The sequence below is a fragment of the Ictalurus punctatus genome, chromosome 2 (genome assembly GCF_001660625.3).
Source record: "Ictalurus punctatus breed USDA103 chromosome 2, Coco_2.0, whole genome shotgun sequence".
NCBI classification, from domain to species: Eukaryota; Metazoa; Chordata; class Actinopteri; order Siluriformes; family Ictaluridae; genus Ictalurus; species Ictalurus punctatus.
The window spans coordinates 25,735,486-25,744,387 of NC_030417.2; positions in this window are offsets into that span (position 1 = coordinate 25,735,486).

The window sequence follows — 8,902 nt, forward strand, 5'->3', positions numbered from 1 at the left end:
CCAAAATGTGTACATATCTTTCTGCATTAATGATGCCCTCACAGATGTGCAAGTTACCCATGTTATGAGCACTAACACACCCCCATACCATGACAGATGCTGGCTTTTGGACCTGACGCTGATAACAGCTTGGATGGTCCTTTTGATCTTTGGCAGAGAGAAAATGACGGCTGTTTTGTCCAAAAACTATTTGAAATGTTGTCTCGTTGGACCACAAAACACGATTCCACTGTGCTACTGTCCATCTCAGATGAGACCGAGCCCAGAGAAGTTGGCAGCGCTTCTGGACAGTGTCAATGAATGGCTTCTGTTTTACATAGTAAAGCCTTAACTTGCATCGGTGGATGCAGCGGCGAATGGTGTTGACTATCAAAGGTTTACCAAAGTATTCCCGAACCCATGTCAGGATATCCATTACAGACTCATGATGGTTTTAAGACAGTGACGTCTGATGGATTGTAGATCCCATGCATTCAAAAGAGGTTTTCAGCCTTGCCCTTTACGCGCCGAGATTTAACCGGAAATATTTTTATATTGTGCACTGCAGAAGGTGAAATGCCCAAAATCGTACCGATTTGTCTTTGGGGAATGTTGTTCTCGAGGTGTTGGATTATTCGCTGATGCATCTGTTGGCAGATTGGTGAGCCTCAACCAATCCTTGCTCTTGAAGGACTAGGCCTTTTTTGGAGGCTCCTTATATACTATGATTAGACTTAATTAGATTGCCCCACCTGTTTCACATCACCTTCTTATTTCAACTTGTCACATTGCTATTAGTCCTAAATTGCCCCTGTCCCAACTTTTTTGGAACATGTTGCATGCATCAATTTATAAATAAACGTTTATTTTTGAGAAAAAAACAAACAAACTATGCAGTTGATTAGGTAAAACTTCAAATATCTTGTCTATGTACGTTTTTTGTTTAAATACAAGTGAAAGTATTTATATAAATTTATATTTATATAAATATTATATCGGTTATTGTATATATCTTTATATAGTTCTATTTTTTTCTACTTTGTACTTTATGTGTTGTGCTCATTTAAGTATAGGAAGCACCTGTAAGTCGGAAACAAATTCTTCATGTATGCAATCATCCTTGGCCAATAAAGATGTTTCTCATTTCTGATTTTTCTGATATGAGTGCAGGCATGTGACTGCTCATTTACATGTAATGACAGAAAGGGAACTGTAAAGACCAATTCACAAAACATTCAGATTATCCTTGTTTTATATCACCACATATATTGACAATACAAACAAGTTGTTGACATCTTTGCCAGCTGGTAAGTGCTGGTATTAATGCTTCTCCATAATGATTTTGAAAGAAAATAACACAACTGTAAGGCAATTAGAAAACCTCAAACATTTATTGATCAATATAGCCATGTAATAAGGATGGAACCTAACAGCTGGCAAATGCAGTCTATCACTACACAGGCTGTGGTATTTTACAAGAAATGTAACAAATGGTAATAAATGTTCAACCATACAATTTTTTTGTAATGGACATCTAAACTGAAACTGTGTTTCTAACATTAAAACTCTATGCAAGATTACAGCCTCCCAACGAAGCAACACGTCTGTGAATAAAAGATTTAGCACATCACTACTGTAAGTAATGAGGTGTCTACTGTCATCCTTCTTTCTTTTTATTCAAGTGACAGATCTGACCTGAGTGAGTTTTATAGCTAACTAGCTAGCTGCCTTTAAATGGGGTTTTTGAGCAGTGATGTACAGAAGCATGGTGGTGTTATATAATTGCATTAAGATATTTAACTGGGATTTTGAAATACTTAAGCTCCAAATCTGTTTTTACCATCCACGAGAGAGTGGACATTTCCAGAGGAAAAGCCAACCCCTTTATTGAATGCAATGCTTGCTCTTATGTGCATTTGTGGAATACAGTGAGGAATAATCCCTAAATGGACAAAGCCCTGTACCGCTGTGTTCATGTTAATACACATCATTAATAACAATGAAAAAGTGATTGTGCAAAACACGGATAATCCTCCCTGCTGTTCAAGCAAACTACAGAATCATAAGGAGGAAGGGACATGTGAGGAAAATGGTATTTTGAGGTAAAAGGGCAATTTTAAGGTTCTATCCCGTGTAGTTTCATAGCTGTCTAATGAAGATGATTACTCCAGCCACACAGGCAAACATCTGGTTATTCAAAATAAAATTCACATTGTAATGGTGGTTAATCAGGCCGGTGCAAAAGCAGCCACATGCTAAAGTTTTCCAATCATAAACCTAATTAATGATGTTTTTTGTTATAACATGATTGAGACTGCTTGCAATAGACAGGTGAAAAGACTGAATGTTAAAAATATGAGTGACAGACAAAGTCAAGCTAGAGACCAAATTTCACTGAAATGCAAAAACTAAAATAGAAAGCAACAAGATGTACAGGAATAGAAGAGGGCAGGACACAGTAAGGATAGGATGACACAGAATGGACGTCTGAATAGACAAAACCAGTGATTCACAGATCAATTTAAACCTTACTGCTGACACACATCAGATCCATTAAAATGCCTTTTATTTAAAGTGTGCACTCTATGTGTACAAAGCCTTACATACTACTATACCATTTCAAAACAAAGCATGTTATAGTTGTTTAATTCTCATGTTCACTGTTATGTTGATATTTCTCTTGGTGGGTTCCTAATGTTGCTCCAAAATGAAGTTAATTTACTACATGGCTCCAGGAATAAAGAATAATTATTTTTGCCATAATAACAGCTGTCGCAAGCACTAGATTGAACATTAATGCAAGAGGTTTAATATAACACACAGGAATAAACAATAGACCAGCATAATGAAGCAAGGAAACAAAGCAACAGTAGCAAAAAGAAATCTCGAATAAACACATAGAGGAAGGTGTCTAGGAGGGCAAAAAACATGCTCACAGGAATGAGCACTGAATGTGAAAGGTGTTTAACTAGTTCATGGTTAACAAGTTCCAGGTGTTAAAACTCAGGGTAGAAAGAGCAATGATTCATGACAGTGCAGGTCTGTGACAGAGGTACAGTATTGCAAGTAGTGTTGGTGCTTCACAGATCCAGGGGTCAGGGGTTCAGTTCTGAGCCCCATGTACTTGAGGTTTCCTTAGGCCTCAGGGTTCTCTGGTTTTCTTCACCTCCCAAAACCATATGGATTGGTGGATTAGTGTCTATGTATTGTCGTGTAACTGACTGCTCCCATCAAGTGTGTATTCAGGTATTGCAACCAGTGTTTCTGCAGTAGGGAGGCAAACATATTGTTTATTATTGGACTGTTCATTTTGTTCATCCATTCATTCATTCATTCATTCATCTATAGTATCTGCATTATTCTGGTCACTGAATCTGAAGCCTATCCCAGTAACGCATGAAGCAGAAATACACCCAGGGTATAACCATTGGACACGCAGTCCATTGCAGGACACATTTACACACTCATTCATAACTATTCATGACCTTCATATTTTTGGAAAATGGGATAAAAACCGAAGAAGGAAACCCATATGTGGAACATCTGCACAGACAAGCTGAGGCTAAAACCGAGGACACTGGAGCTGTGAGTCAGCAGTGCTTACCCCTTCCAGTAAAGACACAGTGGAGGATCATGTCCCCAAACACTCAATCAAGTGCAAGAATATAGCATCTAATTTCCAAGCATTAATGTAACATGAGCAATGTCTAGGTAATGGACAAGCAGAATTATTACATTTAGAACAGGGGTGACCAACTACAATCATGAAGGGTCAGAGTCCAGCCGAGATTAGCAATTTTCCCTGCTCTATTTTCTTAAATTAATTAGCCCCTTGTAATTAATGGTGCAATTGTGGGCAATGCTATTTGTTTTGATTCTCAAAAATCACCCAAGCACATCCCTTTCCTTCAATGTTCACTTAAACCACAAGCCTACGATAGAACATCTGTATTCTATTGCGAGAGAGGGAGCTTTGTGCTGGCTGAAAAATAGATATTTGCATTACTGAGGGATTTTGTTGTGTTGTGTCAACAATTAAAATCCATTCTCCTAATTAATCCTAAAATGAAGAACTTATTATTAAAAAATTAACCACCAACAATGAATTCCCACAAATAAATTCAGCAGGGTCCTGTATCTGTATTCCTGCCTGCTTGGCCTATAACTCCAGTAAGATCATCTCAGGGGATTCTGGAGTGGCCCGATCTACAGCTAACTATACAGGAGAAATCCATCGGTCCCGTAATGTGAACTGGAAGATATCTTTTGTTTTGTGAGTAGATCAATCACACTGTACACTATTTTCACTCAGTCCTTTGCTGTTTTCGACCAACCAAGAGTGTTCTTTTATATAAGAGACATACTGAAAGTTCAGGTGCCACTTAAAGATGCAATAATGAACTTTTGCCTCTCTGTCGCCATCTCTGTTTGAATCATAACATTGCAAAAAATTGCTACTTGCAATAATTTTTTTCACATGGGTTGTACCTCAGCACTGCTCCTGAGTCTGATGGTTTGAGGCAGTGGTTTTCAAAGTGGGGGCCGCGACGGGGCCGCCAGGGGGCGCCCGGGGGGCCTCAACAATTTGGTGTGAAAAATAAATAAATACATGATTTCCTCTTTCTCACTCTCAGACAACCACACACACACACACACACACACACACACACACACACACAATCAATTCCTGATGTAATGTAATGTAAAGATGTAAGATGTAATTATTAATAAAAAAAAAGGGGGGGGGGATATATTCAGAAGTCTGTATTTTCATTGTGTTTTAAAGACATCTTGCAAAAGGGGGGCCTCGGTCAAATGTTAATGCCATTTGGGGGGCCTTGCCCTGGACAAGTTTGGGAACCCCTGGTTTGAGGTATACGTATGGGTTGTATATTAGCTTCAATACTTGACAATACTTGGAGGTGGCAGCAGATACAGTTTTCTTGGAGTAGAGGTGAGTTATCTCTCTCATAGCTAGAAGAATGTTTACCACACTGACCATAGTAAAACAAACAAACAACAAAACTACAACATATTAAACCTGATACCTAGCTGAATCAAGTGAACAAGTGCATTAATGTTAGCTAGCTACCTATTGAGCCACTGAAATGTCTTACCTGTTCGGCAGGGAAAAAAAGCCATCTCTGCATCAGTCTTCAAGCCCTTCAGATCTCGGCGTTGTCACCACGTCTCAAAAGCCATGCCAATATTTATTCTCATTTTAGCACCGGCTCTGCCGCTTTCCCTTTTTGATTGCAGGCTCACCACTGTTCGAGGTTTCTTGGTTTAGACAACAGCGTATACCTCAGACGTCAGCGACGGTTGCATTTAGAACGATCCAGATCATAAGCAGCCGTCTAGAGTACAAGTTTAAATTCTCAGCAACTGTAGTAAGAACAAGCTACAAACACACCACCATCCTCAGCACCTACACACATGCAATATAGTAGACTGCTCTTCTTCTTTCTGTTTACGGACGTGACATAACCACGCAAAAGCGATATTGACGTCAAATGGCGTTTCCCACGAAATCCGACCCGACAGCTCAAATTATAAATCGCTATTATAAGCGTATCTTTGCGAAACAGAGTAAGGTAAGGAGACCATTTTGAACACTGATTTTTTTCCGTACTTGCTCAATAACTGATTTTTGTTCACCTTTAACCAAAAAATGTTCGATATTGCAGCTTTAAAATTTTAGACAGGATGATAAATATTGGCAAAATCACAAGCAAATTAAAATCCTAAATTATGAATATGACAAATAGTAGCCTATCGTTTCTTTCCTTTTTTTTTATAGCATATATATATATATATATATATATATATATATATATATATATATATATATATATATAAAGGGAGTGATAGTGCAGCCTGCTTGAAAGGTAGGCTATATACACTTCAATCAGACTCAGGATTAGCTTTACCAAGTACCGCTTTAAGATGGATTAGCTGAGTAAACAGATGCGTGGGTGAAAAAGAAGCGCCAGTTCAGAGACATGCCTCTGGTGGAATCCACCGTTTAATTAGCGTTAGCGCATTATTGAGGGACGCGCGTGCTTCCCTAGTGTCCACTGCACATGCGCATTAGGGAGGCGCTCAGGGCGCGCGCAACAGCCGCACGCAAGAGCCGCACCAGTGGACAAACAACGGCCAACGGCAACGACTCACACTCCTGATTCATTTATTTATCTTCACACGCTTCAGTCTTTAAACTGTATTATAGTTCTTTATTAAAAAAAAATTAAAATTCAAAAGGAAAAAAGGATGGACAATATGACTGTTACATCACAGGTATGTTTGATTATTGATCAAATTAGGACATTCTATAAGTTCAGCAGGTTCACTGAAAGAAATTCTTATTCTATACTGTAGTAGAAACTTTGTCAAAATGCTCTGACAGAATATCTGTAAATATCTAGAATACTGGACTCACACTGCAAGGAGTGAATTAGAGAAGGAGGAAAAGAAGCTCTTGGAAATAATTAAACAGCTTTCCTGGGAAAAGACAGAAAGACTGATGTCCCTGAACATGACCAGTTTCAACCTCACAGATGAGAGTGGACATGCCTATCAGTACTCCTTTCCTGCCGAGGATGCTTTATATGAGGAGTACAAGGCAACAACCCGGGACTTGATTCCTCTCCCTAAAGCTGTGCTCTATTTGTTAATGGCTGCTCTGGTGGTGGTCGCAGTGGCTTATGCCATAGTGGGACATCTGATCAAAGACCTGGCCAGCGATGTAGTAGGTAAGAAAACTATTGGAAAATATGCAGTGTTGTCACCGTGTCCGGGTTTTTAGACGTGGGGTGGCAAAGGGAGAGCTCGAGCACAGAGGAGATCAAATCTAATTCGGTACATAACAAAGTTACATTTTTAGAATATCTTGTTTGTTTGGCAACCTAATGACATTATGTTTGGTGTCACAGTTCCTCTATAGTTCATAATACTCAAGGAATTTGGTCAAAATACCTATGGAATAATCCGTAATAATTTAAAAAATAATAATAATATTTTTTTTTAACCCTAATATATTTAACATGATTGTGTGAGCAATATGTGATCACATGTTTTATACATGTGATCACATATTACTCACACAATCATGTTAAATGTATTAGGGTTTAAAAAATATAAATATTATTATTATTGTTTAAATTATAGAATTTGCATTTCAGCATGTTGTGCCCTGAGTTATGTGTTTAAAAGTGTTCATTTTCACATTTTAAATGAAACCATGTCTTACACACAAAATATTTTTTCCTATTATTCACTTGATGTCTCAAGTACATGTGAAATCGCATTTGAAAATTGTGTAGAAAAAAAAGGAAAATATTGAATCATGTAAAAATCATGTAAAAATAAATGAATCATGTGTGGAAATCAGATGAAAATAAATGTATCATGTAAAAAAACATGAAAATTAATGAGGTGTAAAAAAAAATCAGATGAAAATAAATTAATCATGTAAAAAAACATGAAAAATTCATTTTTATAAACCACATGTAAAAAGAAATGAATGAATTATGTAAAAAAAAAAAAAACCCTCATGTGTGAAACATAATGAAGTATGTGAAAAGCATGTGTTTGACTTTTCTAAAAGGGAGTGGCCTAATTTAATAAGAGGTTGTCATTCATAAAGAATAATTGTTAAAAATAAACATTCTACCATCTTACAATAAATGTATTGGTATGGGTATATTATAAATATGATTGAGTTCTAGTGACTCCAAATGAAATCACTTTAATTTGTTAAACATGGCTGACTTTACCTCATTTTGTAAAATGTAAAAAGACTGGGTATTAATTGAACCTAATCAAAACTCAGAGACTTGAGCGGTATGTATTAATAGTATTGAGTACTAATTAACTTTCAAAGCATCTTGGCAACCACACATATCTATTTTTTCCCTCTAGACTGTGCACTTGGCCCAAATGAGGATGACCTGGAGAAAGAGAATGACATAAGAAGCACCAGCTCTAACCCTGCTGCACTGTCTCTGTCCCAAAACAATGCCTTTCACCTGTGGGACCAGGATAATGTAGTGATCTCGCTGCCTCCAGAGGACAGCCCTCAGACAAGTCCCTTAGTGCTGGCTGGTATCCCCTACATCCCATCCTTCTTCCCTCATATAGGACACTCACAGATCCCCTCCTCTGTCAGCATCACCAACAGTCATGAGCAGCCCCACAGCCCCAGGTTTACCCACTCTATTCCACAAGACCTATAAAAGGCCAGGGAATTGACATCAACATCTTCCACAACTAGTGTGCTTTTGGGAAGCATATGGCTGTATAATTTGAGTAATGCACATGTTGGATTGGAAGTCGATGGCTAAATTGTAATCAAGTTGCCTAAAGTGGATAGTCCCAATAGAAATAGCAGCAAAATACCAGTTCTAACCATCACTTTAACCAAATCAAAATAAATTGATTTGTCATAAATTTGTTTGTCAGAATTTCATATGTTCTCACTGGACAGCTAAGGGACATGCTACTATCAATTCAGTTGTGCTTTTTACCTATTTCATAAGGTGATTTGTGGAAGATACACATCCAAAAATTTCCCAAATAAGTAAGGAGTAACAAACTGATTCAATTCAAGGCTTGTCCTCCCAGTGACTTCTTTCTCATGCTCTTGTCGTTGTGCAAGACATCACCCCAAGTTTGACCAGGAAGAAGAGACTTCAGTGCATGAAGTTTGGAGAGGGTTCTGAATGCGATTCCCTGTATAGTTATAGTGTTTGTACTTTGTAGTGGAAATTACTTACTTAGTCGATATATTCGTTCATAATTAACATTTGAGGTTTGAGTAGTCTCATACAACTATTTGTTCGAAATGAGCTCTCAGGAACATCACGGAGCGTCGTCATTGTCATCATCTTCTTCCACCTCCTCAGCTGGACACTCAAGTTGTCAA